The 13844-nt window shown below is 47.5% G+C and overlaps 1 protein-coding gene across 1 annotated transcript in view; it reads right to left on the bottom strand.

Moving 5' to 3' along the window:
- ST6GAL1 (ST6 beta-galactoside alpha-2,6-sialyltransferase 1) overlaps positions 1–12751 on the bottom strand; it is a 131729-nt gene extending 118978 nt beyond the window's left edge. Inside the window, exon 1 of the mRNA XM_056121338.1 lies at positions 12520–12751. The gene's annotated coding sequence lies outside the window, so the exon portion shown is untranslated. The remainder of the gene's footprint in view (positions 1–12519) is intronic.
- Positions 12752–13844: the final 1093 nt, after the last annotated feature.

Raw genomic sequence — 13844 nt, 5'->3', positions numbered from 1 at the left:
CCAGCTATGATCAGATGAGTACCAAATGATTTTTGTATAGCTTACAAGGCAAGGAAAAAAAGCAAAGCAAACTTGACCATAAAACAACTCTTAACAACAAGAGGAATGAGTCGATGTATGCTATGTATGCTGCATTCAAACGCCAAGTTATTTTCACATGACTAGCCCATGAGTTGTTTCATTTATATATTCTCAGGAGAATGGTAAAAAAAAAAATCTTTTATCAACTTCTGAAAGGAGATTCTCAACTAAATCTCCCAATTAGACACAAGGACTAAGTATGTCTCAGATCCAAAGAATTGGATATTTTTAGCAGCAAAATAATGTCATGTAGAGAAAGAGCTATGCCCAATCCCAGTCTCACTACTTAGTAGCAATAAGATTTTAGATGAGTCTCTACCACTCCATGAAGCTCAGTTTTCTCATCTGCAAAACAGGGGTAAAAATACAAACAGACCAAGTATTCCTCTGAGGATTGGGTTAGAGAATACAGACAGTGCCTGATACATACCAGGAATACAGCAAAAGCCCAAAAGTTAGCCCAAAAGTTTCGCTGTTTCCCTCACCAAGACTCAGCAAAGACTTAAGTCCCAGAGGTTCTTATCTGAAGGAAAGAAAGGCAGAAGTATTCAACAAGGAGAACACTGTAAAGTCCAACTCAGAGGACTTCCCCAGGTTGCAGAGAACAAAGTCTTCCTAAAACTACAGCCGAGTGACTTCCCAACACCATGCTAAGGAACCCAGGAGATTAATGCAAATATAGAAAGGCCATCATGAACAAAGTTTACAATCATCCTCCCAGGACATGTAGTTCTTTTCTGGCTGCCAAAGTTTCTGGTCATCTAAAAGTGTATGTGATATATTTATTCCAGTGGAAATAATTCATGAATATCCCGTTAAGCAGAGTTGAAGCCAAGGACAGAACAGGAAGAGGAAAGCCAAGATCCAAAAGAGACAATGTGAGCCAGAGCAATAGTCCAGCAAGTAGGGCCCTTTCTTTGCATGAGAAAAACCCAGGTTCGATCCCCATTATCCCATATGGTTCCCTGAGCACCGCCCAAAGTAATTCTTTAGTGCAGAGCCAGGAGTAATCTGTCAGCACTGCCGGGTGTGACCCCACACACATACCAAGAGAGAGAGAGAGAGAGAGAGAGAGAAAGAGAGAATGCTTAGGCCTCCTTTGAAGACCTCCACCCTCTTCCACCTTTCCAGAACAGAGAAGCAAATTCTGCCCCAGTGATGTTGTCCACAATCAGTCCCACCCACTCAATCCTATTTGCATCTTTCTGCTTCTTGGCCCACAGGAGACTCTTAAAACTGCAAAGAACCTCAGTTGGCACTGAGGTCAGCCTCTCTACAAAGCAGGAATCCTCTGAGAACAAACAAGTTCACTTAGGACTCTGGCATGGATACAACCGTGATAAGGAACTCTCAGCCCTGTAACAGCATGTTCTATACTTGGATCATCTCGTTGAGTAAATTCTCTCTTAATCTGACCTTCTAGACCTCTACCTCCGACCACTCTGCCTTGGTTCTCTCCTCCACAACAGCCACTAGGTGGGACTCTCTCCCATGAAGCCTAGGCCTCTGTTTCCACAAGCACCCCACCTCCAATACAGTGACCTCAACCTCCATCAGCTAAGCAGCCCATTGAGGTGTGCTTCATTTGATCACGATCGATCTCAGACCCAGGGAAACCAGCAGACAGAGTAACATAGAATTGGCACAGACCCTCTTTTAGAGCTGAGATCGAATACTCCTCTCCTTCACTGCTCTCTCCTCCCTTCCATCACTCACGTTCCAGTCCTCCCACTCCGTCCTCACTGACCCTGGGAACAACAACAAACTTGGAAGTGCCAGTGATGGTGGAAGAAGGAGAAGACGATGACGCAGCTCATTCTTGCACTTCCAGTCTAGGGCACCCAGGCAGGCAGGCTAGCTCCAAAAATAACCTTCCATCCAAACAGGCAGCCTCTCAGCATTTTCCTGGAAGCGCCCAATCCCATTGCCCACCCACAGTTTTCCCTGTGTCCATTCTCTTGGCACCCTTTCAAGAGCTGTATGGGCTGGTTTTCATTTCACCACGAACATTTAAAACTATGACTCCATATGTTCAAGGTCTAATATATCTACAAATACATTTTTATGGTAATAGATGAATGCCTAGCAACAGAAGGATGGTTAAGCAAAACTATAGAATAGGATGCCAGTATGGAAAAAATAAACAGACACTGGTCGTTTCTCCTATCAGTGTGCCTTGAGTACATACAAGAAAGTAGGAAAAGGGGGCAGGAACGATGGTACAGCAGGGAGGGTGTTTGCCTTGCATGCGGCTGACGAGGGTTCGATCCTCGGCATCCCATATGGTCCCCTGAGCACCACCAAGAGTAATTCCTGAGTGCAGAGTGAGGAGTAACCACTGAGCATCGCTGGGTGTGACCCAAAATGTCAATAAATAAATAAATAAATAAAACAAGAAAGTGAAAAAAGGCACATTTGTAAAGTGATCATCATAATATAACCCTCTCACTGTATTACAAAGAGGACTGCAAAGACCCACAATAACCTGCTAATCGTAGCATTTTGGAGAGAAGCAGAAAGGTGGGGGTGAAAGGCAAAAGACAAGGGAAATAATTTTTTGACACTATTTGAATAGTCTCAAAGAAAAGCAATGGTTTATATCTCTTTTTAAAACTGATTTTACATTTTTTACTCATTTTCTACCAATATAAAAATATAAACATAGTAAGTTTAAAAGTCACAAGGAAGAAAATTACATCCTATTGCTTTTGAACTCACATGTCAAACCCATCTCTATGCAAATCAAAACAAAGTGAGTCATCATAGCAATGCAAAGTATCTGTCTGCATAATTCCTCCCTGATAGGACAAATATATATTCACATGATTATATGCAAAAAGTAAAAGCCATCAACAAAATCAATATCCACTTAAGATGCAAACTTAGCAATTAGGAAGAACTAATCAGCTTCAATCAGGTACTTTTTTAAAAAGCAGCTAGGAAAAAAAATCAGCTGTTATCATCAAAATACTCTATGCAGTAAGTTAAGAAAATGAAAAGGGTACCACAGTAGAATTAAAATTACTACTATTGGACTGGAATGATAGTACAGTGGTTAGGGCATTTGCCTTTCATATGGCTGACACCATGTTCGATCCCCGACATCCCTTATGGTTCCCCATATGGTTCCCCGCATACCACCAGAGGTTAAATCCTGAGTGCAGAATCAAGAGTAACCCTTGAGCATCACTGGGCATGACTCAAAAAAGCAAAAAAAAATTCAAAATTAAATTGTTACTTTTACAGTAGTAGGCATTTGCCTTGCACACAGCCAACTCAGATTCAAGCCCATATGGCTCCCCCCAAGCCAGAAGTGATCCCGGAGCACAGTCAGGAGAAAGCCCTGAGCATGCCAGGTGTGGCACAAAGACAAAACCAAAGCAAAACAATTGTTTAATAATAAATAAAACTTTATGGAGGCTGGAGCGATAGCACAGCAGATAGGGCATTGCACTAGGCAGACCCAGGTTCGATTCCCAGCAGACCATATGGTCCCCTGAGCACCGCCAGGAGTAATTCCTGAGTACAGAGCCAGGAGTAACCCCTGTGCATCGCCGGGTGTGACCTAAAAAGAAAAAATAATAAAATAAAAATAAATAAATAAATAAATAAAACTTTAAAAAATGAATACATATAATCGCTACTATTCATAAAGAACTCTATGCTCAAAGACTAACACCTTGTACAAAATAACCCAGTAGAAATACGTGATCCAACAAGATATGGGAATTCATTTCTAATTTGTAAGATGCCCCTGTAAGCATACCTTCCCCCTTTTGCTATTTGACACTGTCAGAGATAGCACTGTAGCACTGTCTGCCCGCTGTTCACCGATTTGCTCAAGTGAGCACCAGTAACGTCTCTATTGTAAGACTTGTTACTGTTTTTGGCATATTGAATATGCCACAGGAAGCTTACCAGGCTCTGCCATGCGGGCTGAATACTCTCGGTAGCTTGCCAGGCTCTCCGAGAGGGACAAAGGAATCTAACCTGCGCTGGCCTCATGCAAGGCAAATGCCGGCTGAGCGCCGAGCCCCTGGGGGCTAAGCAGGATGGCGTGCAGCATGCCCACGGCCAATCCTTGCTGTGACGGCCAGCAGGAGTCAGTGCAACCACAGTTCAGAAGACGGTAGCGTGGCCATGCCACTGGACTCAAGAGAGAACTGCAACTTGAATGACTGAGTCAGACTCACTTGCTTCTTATGAGTCAAAAGTTCCTACTTGGGTGCAAGTTGAAGAAACTGAGGCCTACCGGAGTTGGAGGGAGGAAAGGAGAGCTCAGCTCTTCTTACAGAGAGAAAGGGAGCCTCAGGGAGGGCCCACCACATAGGCACCACCAGCAGCTTCCTTGCCCTGGATCAGAAATCAGGAGAAAGGGGCCACAGGAGAGAGGGAATGAGAAGACTTCACGGTGTTAGGGGGCTGGTGGTATGCTAGATACTCTTCCCCGCAACGACCATGTCAAGATAAGACTATGGCAGTGTAAGTATCATGTTAAGCGAAATGAGTCAGAAAGAGCGGGATAGACACAGAAAGATTGCATTCATCTGGGGAACATAAAGCAACAAAAAGGGAGATTAACACCCAGGAATGGCTGAGATTAGTACCAGGAATTTTGCTCCATAAATGGAAGGCCAGCCACAGGCTCTAGGTGAAAAGGAAGCTCAGATAGAGAAGAGAGTACCAAATGAAGGGTGTTGTGAGGGCCCTCCCAGGGTGGGAGAAGCATGCCAAAAGTAGTCGATAGACCAAACATGATTGCCACTCAAAGCCTCTCTTGCAAAACACAGTACCCAAAAGAAGAGAGAGAGAACAAGGGGGAATACCCTGCCACAGAGGCAGGATGGGACGGGGGCGGGGGGGGATGCTGGGACCCGTGGGGATGGATGACGGGCACTGGTGGACGGGTGGGCACTTGATCATTGTATAACTGAAACCCAAGCACAAAATTTGTAAGCCTATAACTGTACCTCATGGTTTTTCACTAATAAAAAAAATAAATAAATAAAATTAAAAAAAAAAAAGACTATGGCAGTGAGGCTCACTGGTGTATCCTGATGCAGTCAGGCTGACAATCTCTTGGAGGGCGGGGTGGGGGAGGTGGGGAGAGGGGTGTTCAGAGGAAAGTGCTCGGGGCTAGTCCCAGCTCTGTGCTCCAATATTGTTTCTGGTGGTGCCCAGGGTAACCAGGCAGCGTTGAGAATTAAATCTGGGCCTCTAGCATGCAAGACATGCACTCCAGTCCTTCAAGTCACTGCCCCGGCCCCAACTTGTGACCTTGTTTCATATGGAAACTGCTTCTCCAAGAAAGGCTGGTTGGTCTGATTTAGCTTCAACTAGAATCGAGTTGCTTGGGCTGTCACTTTATTTATTCCATTCCAAATTTTTGTTCTTTTTTTTTTTTTGGATCACACCCAGTGATGCATAGGGGTTACTCCTGACTCTGCACTCAGGAGTTACTCCTGGCCGTGCTCAGGGGACCATATGAGATGCTAGGAATTGAACCCGGGTCGGCCATGTGCAAGGCAAATGCCCTACCCGCTGTGCTATCTCTCCAGCTCCCTCTTTTTTTTTTTATTTGGGCCACACCCATCAGTATTCAGGGATCACTCCCAGCTTGACACTCCAGGTGGCTTGTGCCAGTGCTAGAGGATTGTTTGGTACCAAGGATAGAACCCAGTGCTCCTGCCTCCACCACAGGCACTCTAGCCACCAACCTGTCTTCCTAGTCCTTATTCCAAACTTTCATGAACGTGCTCAAGGAAATTCAAAAGCCACTTGCCAAAAGCATACAACTGGTTAAGGGGTGGGGGCTTGGGGTGAGTGGACCTGAGCAAAATCAAGTCTCTGAACTTTATAATGCGTCCAACCTATTTCTTTGGGATAAGGCAACTAAATTTAATGAACTGTCTTCTTCCCTCCTCCCTGCCTTTCACTCTCCCCTCCCATCTGTCTCTCCTTCCTCCCCGCCTCTCTCTCTCTCTCTCTCTCTCTCTCTCTCTCTCTCTCTCCCTCTCCCTCTTACACACACACACACACACACACACACACACACACATACACACACACACACAAAATCCCATAGCAGTAACAGTAGAGATAGGTTCCAAGACAGCATGACTCAATGCCTCAGCTATCATGGACAGGGCTGAGAATGCAGCTCGGTGATGAAGCACGTGCATTTCCTGTACAAGGCCCTGGGTATGATCACCAGAATTATATCCCCCACCTCCAAAATGTTGCATTACTATAAAAAAACCAAAACACAAAGACCCTAAATAATCAAAGCAATTCTAAGAGAAAAGAAGAAAAATGAAGGCATATTGATATAAACTACATATAAACTTTAGTATTGAGAGGTAGTAATTAAGACAGTGTAATAAAACAGGCTCCCAGACCAATGGAACAGAATAAAGAGCCCAGAAGTTGGGGGCCAGGAATCTAGAACAAGGGTTAGGATGCATGCATGGCACACGACTGACCTGGGTTTCATTTCCAGCATGGCAGATGTAACCCTGAGGTCCCTGAGCTCCACTAATCCTAAGTTTTCCCAGGAGTGGTCTGTGGGCTCCCTGAGCACGGTTGGGAGGCCCCTCCACAAAAACAAACAAAATAATATTCGACCTATAGGAACTGGAGCGATAGCACAGTGGGTAGGGCGTTCGCCTTACAAGCGGCCAACATGGCCGACCCGAGTTCGATTCCTCGGCCCCTCTCGGAGAGCCCAGCAAGCTACCGAGAGTATTTGATATGCCAGACACAGTAACAACAAAGTCTCCAATGGAGACGTTACTGGGTCCGCTCGAGCAAATCGACGATCAACGGGAGGGCCTTTACCTTTACCTTTATCTATAGGAACAACATAGAAACCAAGGTCATGCAAAAAAAAAAAGTGGGGAGGGGTGGTAAGAACACACTCAAATTTTGGTGGTGGTTGTGATGAGTCATATTCATCTAACACTATAAAGCTAAATCTCTGGATTCCTATAGTATTGTAAACCATGATAAATCACTTCATTCAAGATTGCATTCATCTGGGGTATATAGAGTAACAAAATAGGAGACTAACACCCAAGAATAGCCGAGGTAAGTACCAGGAAGTTCACTCCATGGCTTGGAGACCAGCCACACATGCTGGGGGAAAAGGCAGCTCAGATAGAGAAGGGAGCACCAAATAACGGGTGTTGGGAGGATCTTCCCGCATGAGAGATGCATGCTGAAAGTAGACTATAGACCAAACATGATTGCCACTTAATGCCTCTTTTGCAAACCACAGCACCCAAAAGGAGAGAACAAAAGGGAATGCTCTACCACAGGGGTGGGGTGGAAAGCAGGGGTGGGGGGTGGGAGGGATGCTGGGAGCATTGGAGTGGCACTGGTGGAGGGATGGGTACTCAATCATTGTATAACTGAAACCCAAAAATTTGTAAGTCTACAACTGTACCTCATGGTGTTTCACTAATAAAAATTTAAAAAAGAAAAACAGAATGTTTATGGGGGTGACAAAAACTTGGGCAACATATGGCAATAAAATTCCTATGGCTGGGTTGAGACGATGTCTGAGATACAATTCAAAGTAATCTGGAGTGGACTTTGGGATAACCCCTGAGTTTTGATCGTTGTGGAGGATAAGTGATTGCATATGCCTCACTCTTTCTACTTTTTACCATCTGAAATTTTCTATAATAGGAAAGATTCTTTTGGGGACAGAGTGAGAACATTTGCCTTGCATGCAGTCAAACAAGGTTCAATCCCTAGCATCCCATATGGTTCCCTGAGCATCTCCAGGAGTAATTCCTGAGTACCACACCAGGAGTAAGCCCTTAGTATCCTTGGGTGTGGTCCAAAAAACAAAAAGACTTTTTTTTAATGGGGTGCGAGATTTGTGCCACTCCTGGCAGTGTTCAGGAGACTATGTGGTATCAAGGACTGGCTGCACCTTAACCCCTGTGCTGTTTTTCCAACCTGTAAGAAAAGACTTTTAATATAATGCAACATGCGACTGAACATTTCTCTCAGTCTGTCACCTAGTAGGAAGTCCCATTTTAATTAATTTTCTGCTTCCCTCAGCATAGAAAGCTACCTAATCATCAGCCATTAAAATAATTTTTTTTAAATAGGCTCTATAGTTTCTGCAATCTTTCAAAAGTCCCAATTATAGCAGTCATATCTATGATGTACTGAGTGCTTCCTGTATACCTGGTAGTACAGTGGACCATTTAATCCTTACAATTTCCAAGCATTATTATGCCCATTTAACTTAGTGAAATAGTGAGCTTACGTAGCTAGTAAAAGTCTCCACAGGTAGTAATGCTGAGCAAGAATTCAAATTCCAAATACTATATTATTAGTTTCTGCTGTCCCCACATAGAATACTCAGATATTTTCAAAAATGTGTAAATAGAGCAGGAGAGAGGGCTCAATGGGCCTGAGAGCACGCTTTATATGTGGGAACCCCAGGTTCAGTACCTGCAATTGCTTGGTTCCCCCAAGTCGCACCAAGAGTAACCCCTGAGCACCAAACTTGGAAGAGTCCCCCAGCATTGCCAAGTGTTGTTCAAAAACAAAAAGAAAAAAAAGGAAAGCAAAAACAGAAAGACTTGCATATGTAATTAGGATGAAATCTATGCAGAATATGAAATGATCACATCAAAGTGTGGCCCAGGGTCTGCGTGATGGGTCAAAGGGCTGGAAAAAATGTCCAGAAGCACGTGATCCACTAAACTACCCTGGGAGAATCCCCCCCCCACAACCCACCCCATCCCCAACACCAAATAAAATAAAGTCTGGCTCAGTAATTCCAATTGCAGAAGTCTACCCTATGAAAGTCTGGAACACAGCGATTTATACATGACTCTTAATCATAATGTCAATTATAATAGGGAGAAATCAGCTGTGGGCTGACCATGGCCAGCATCCAGGAAGCCTTCCCCAGACTGCAGTCTTGGGCAGCTGCCTGCCTCCTTAGAGTCCCACAGCATCTTGCACTGGTCTCTTGCTCCTCCACGGCACTCTGAGCTTCCCAAAAGCTAACTCTTCTTATTGCTTCTGTGGTTTAGAGTGAGCTCGTGAATCCTCGAGGACTGAATTAATCAAAGACCCTGGAGATGCTCAGTGAACACATTTGTAAAGAGAAAGCCAAGATGTTAAAGTAAGTTGTGGGGAGGTAGCAAGAGTGACATTGAAACCTTCCCCCCCCCCCCCCGATGGGATTTCAGACTTCTAAAATAAAAATACATATAAACAATAAAATGTAAGCATCTGGCTTGAATGCTTAAGACATGGATGGAGAAGGAAGAGGGAGAATGCTGGAGTCTTTTTTTCTCTCCAGGCCCTCGCTGAAAGGATCACTGAAGTAAACGGACCCATGGGACCATACGACCATGGAGATGCAGAGCAGCTGGCATGGGTGATGAATGAAAAGGCACAGATTTAACGCAGATGTAAACTATGACATGTGTATAGAAGAAGCTTAAACGAGAAAAGCAAGTGAAAAAAGCAAGCATTCATCCATCCTATACTCGCAACCATTTAAAGAAAATTTTAGTGACAAAATAAAAGCAAGAAGGAAAATTGCCCAGTGTTAAGTGATTACCTTCGAATATGAATTTTTTGTTTTTCTGTGCTTTTTCTTATACTTTACAAAGTGTATTCAGTGGACACACATTTTTATAGTCAGAATGGTAAATAAAATATAAAACACCAAACTTATTCTGAAGCTAAACCAATCCTTATATAATGACTTAGAAAGCTACTACAATATTTTAACAGGGTGAAAGGCATTGCTTCTCTGCAAACAGGCCACTTGTTCTCTGTGACTGTAGGCAAAGCATGAGAAAACTAACCTTCCAGACCCACTGGCACCAATAAACACAAAATGAAAGAATGAATGAGAATGCTCTAACTTGGGTGTGAAAGTTCTGGTCTTGCTTTTTATTGCTCTCCACTATTGGTTTAATTACCTTAGAGTTACACACACTTCACAAGCACCTAAAGGGCCCCTTTTATAGATTAGCAAGCATTCACAGCCCTCATGACTAGGTAAGGTCTCCTATTACAAGCACAGAGCTTACCCTATAGGGTTATTCTCCCACCATCGTTCTCCACCACTTAGAAAGTTGGCGAGCACTCAAGCCTGCCAAAAGGTCTGAGCAGTGGAAAACATGCGTCAAGAGACTAGATACCCACAATTCCAGGAGAAAGAAACATGATCGCCTCCCTCAATATAACACAATGCCATATAGCCCACTGGTTATTAAAAGAACTCTGGAGAAAGGAGGGATGGCCCAAACCCACTCCTCTGTCTGTCTCTGTGACCTAAGCATCCTCCACTCCACAAGAAAAGCCTATGCAGATACTAATACGGAACTCAAGAGCTCAGGTAACAATAAAGAGTGCAGTAAAGTTCCTCTCTCGTAATTTGTCACTGTCCTTTGCTTTATGGTTATATTCAATCAGCTTCCTGGTGGGAAAACATGGGGCAGGAGTTTTCATGGAAGCCCAGGGCTAAAGTGGGCTTTAGTAAATGCAAAAGCAAACACAAAAAAAAATGGATCTCCAATAACTGTTATATTCTTCACCATCTCTACCTGTGGGATCCATGGCTTTGTTTAATAACCAAAGCCAATTTAAATCCTTAAGGAATTCACTCTCTGACTTAAAGGGTGCTGTTATAACAACCATCACAACTCACACTTTTCTCTGGGGTACCAACAACAACTCATTTGATGCAACATTGTCCCATTTATGTAAAATAAATAAACTAAAAGAGGCAGTACAGGCCCTGGGTCCCTTGGCAAGTAATTTCCCCTCAGTGGCTTGTTTTCCCGTGTAGAAGGTGAAAGGGTTGATGGCCAGATATACAGAAATTCCTTGTAGGGCAAGTGTCCTGATGAGAAAAACCATACTCCAATGCCAAACAGAAATACCAAGAAAAGGAAGCATCCTGGAAACTCTAAGAAGAGAACCGAGTGTAGCTAAGAGGGGTTTTTGGTTTTCCAGCTTTGTCTCTGCCACGTACAAAAATAAGATGCTACTTCCGTGGGAATTTGATGGGGGGGGGGGCGGGGGGACTTAAATAAAAAGTGAAAACAAAGCTAGTTCTCCCACAGGTGGCTGTGGGTCGCCAACTCTAAGAAAACCTTCTCCCCAGTGTGGTTGAGCCCACAGCCCATGCTTTAAAAAACAAAACAAAAGCTGAGGGAAAAGACACCACTCTTCTTCACTGGTCCTGTTTTCACTGGGGTAGAGAGGACAGCCAGGAGGGAGAGAACTTAAGGAATTGTTAAGTCTCTTCTCAAATGAATACAGAACTCTCAAGAGGGATCAGGAAGGATGAAGTTTCCCATCTGAATTCAGTCCACTCTCTTCTGCTCAGTGCCCCTGTGGGTGAAGGGAGACATAGAATCCACCCTTGTCTTAGTCATTAGCATGGAGATGTGGCCTGTTAGAAGTGAGTGACCCCTACTCAAGCCCTTTTCTCCCTTGTGGATTTCACCCAGTTTAAATTGGGGTGAGTGAGGGGTACACCCCAACACCACCCCACACCCCTGCCTCAGTCTGCTTCCTGTAAAGTACCAGGGGACAATGGTTGCCTGTTAGACTCTAAGGGACTGGAGTGAGGCTGGAATCTCTCCCCTTCTCCCCCAAGACAGTTCATCCAGGGATGCCCGCGAGGCATCATCCCGAAGATTCAGCCCTTACCTGCGCACACCTACCCACCCGCATAACCTTAGGATCTCATCTTGCCACAACACCACCTCCTGGGAGGCTGACTGAGACCCCGCACTGTTTAACTTCTGCCTGAACAGGCCAGATTAAGTAGGATCCGCAGAGCTGAGCTGAGCACGGCGGAACAAAGAGGGTAGGAGGGGAGCAATCCAAATGCCCTCTCTTTGCTGGTCTCGAAACCTCGCTCCGTTTAAAACAGAACGAAGTTTTTTAAAAAAAAAAAAAATCATAATCGGCCGCTCCTACAACGAGAGGCCTCGGCTGGCCTTGCTGGTAGAAAAACACACAAGGGCAAACCAAGACGGCTGGCACCCAGGCTGAGGAGGCTCCGGGACCGAGAAAACAAAGCGCCCGCGGAAAGCCCCAGACCGCACTGGGCGCAGTTGAAATTGGACTTTCTCCGGGCGGGCAGGGGAGGCGCTCGCGGTCTCCCCACGCAGGCGGAGCTGGAGTGCGGGGACAATGGTGCGGGGCTCTGCGCACAAGGTTCCTTTGGACTGGGGGTCCCCACGGGCCCTAAACTCGCCCCCCTCCACGTCTAAGAAACCTCGGGGAGATGCAAGTCGGAGGCCGCGCACGTCTCCCCCTGAAAGCATCACGGCGCGGGGACGCACACTGTGGGCCTGGGGTGATCTGCTCGCCTTGGCTTTCTTGTTTTCTTTCTCCCCTGCACAGTCGAGCGGCGGGGTCTGTGCCCCCAAGTGGTACCTTTCACAAGTCTCTGCCGACCTCCTCGTCCTCCTCCTCCCGCCAGCGGAGCCCCCCGGCGCCAATCCCTCCCCAGCGCCGGAGACAAAGACCGGGTTCCGCAGGGCGGCACCTAAGCGCGGGTGGAGCGCCCCGAGCCCAGCGCCCCGAGCACGTGCATTTGTTGTGGTACCTGTGCCCCCACCTTCCCCTCGGGCCTCAGTTTCCAGGTCCGTACCTGCAGCCCACGGGACCTCAATGAACTTGGGAGTCTGCAAAGCGGCCCCCGGCTCCGCCCCCCGGCCCCCAGCGCTCTCCCTGCGAGGGGGACTGGGGAGGACACCGGGTTCCCGGGGGCCGCGCGCGCACGTGGGTTTGTTGTGGGTCCTAAGGCTCGCCGAGTCCCGGAGAAGGCCGGGAGGGTCTCCGACTCGGGAGGACGGACAGACGGACGGACGGGCGGACACCCCGCCTGGCCCCAGGCAAAAGGTGGCCGGCCCGCCCGGAGGGCGCTGGACCCCGATCCCCGGGCCCCGCGTCTCCGCGCTCCAGCGCATCCTCCCGGGGGGGAGGGCCTGACCACGCCGCCGCCCACCGCACCCCGACTCACTCTGCCTCCTCGGCCGCCGACGCCGCGTCTGCTCCGCCCGCCGAGCGCAGGAGCCCGGGCAGCGGTTCCCTTTGTTAGCGCCGGGCAGTGCCCCGGGCGTCCTCCCCAGCCGGGCCGGCCCGGCCCAGACTCCCGCCCGCGGGTCCCTCCCGACTGCGCGCCCCGCGGCCGCCGGCCAGCCGGAGTCCCGGAAGGAGGGTCTGCGGTCGGGGGGGAGCCGGGCTCGGGATGAGGGGACCCGGGAAGGAGGGGAAAGAGCGCGGCGCAGGGGCGGGGGGGAGTGAGTCGTCTCGGCTATGCAAATAGACGGGAAGACCAGGTGGCTCGGAGCACACGGCGCCCCCAAACCGCCGCGGCCCTCCGGAGGTCGCTCGAGAGCGGCCGTTCTCATTCGGGGTGCTTTGCTTAGGGCACCGGGAGATGCTGGGACTCTGCCTCTCTACACACACACACACACACACACACATACACACACACACACACACACACACACACTCACGCAGGAGCGCGGACCCAGGAATCAGGAGGCGGAGCCACGCGGCGGAGTGTGGCACCCCAAAAGCTATAGCGCTTCCCCACTCCGGGACAGGACGGCCCAAGGGCTGAATCCAGGGCCTCCTGTGCCAACCTGGGGATTGCTGTCCGTCCGTCCCGGGATTGCTCCTGACGGCGGACAGCCGCCACTGGATCCCTCTGGAGCCTCGGATGCTTACTATATGGGAAAGGGAACAACCAA

The sequence above is a fragment of the Sorex fumeus genome, unplaced genomic scaffold (genome assembly GCF_029834395.1).
Source record: "Sorex fumeus unplaced genomic scaffold, SorFum_2.1 ptg000044l, whole genome shotgun sequence".
Taxonomy (NCBI): Eukaryota; Metazoa; Chordata; class Mammalia; order Eulipotyphla; family Soricidae; genus Sorex; species Sorex fumeus.
The sequence above is the reverse complement of the archived record's forward strand: the minus strand, read 5'-3'. Positions and strand labels throughout refer to the sequence as shown.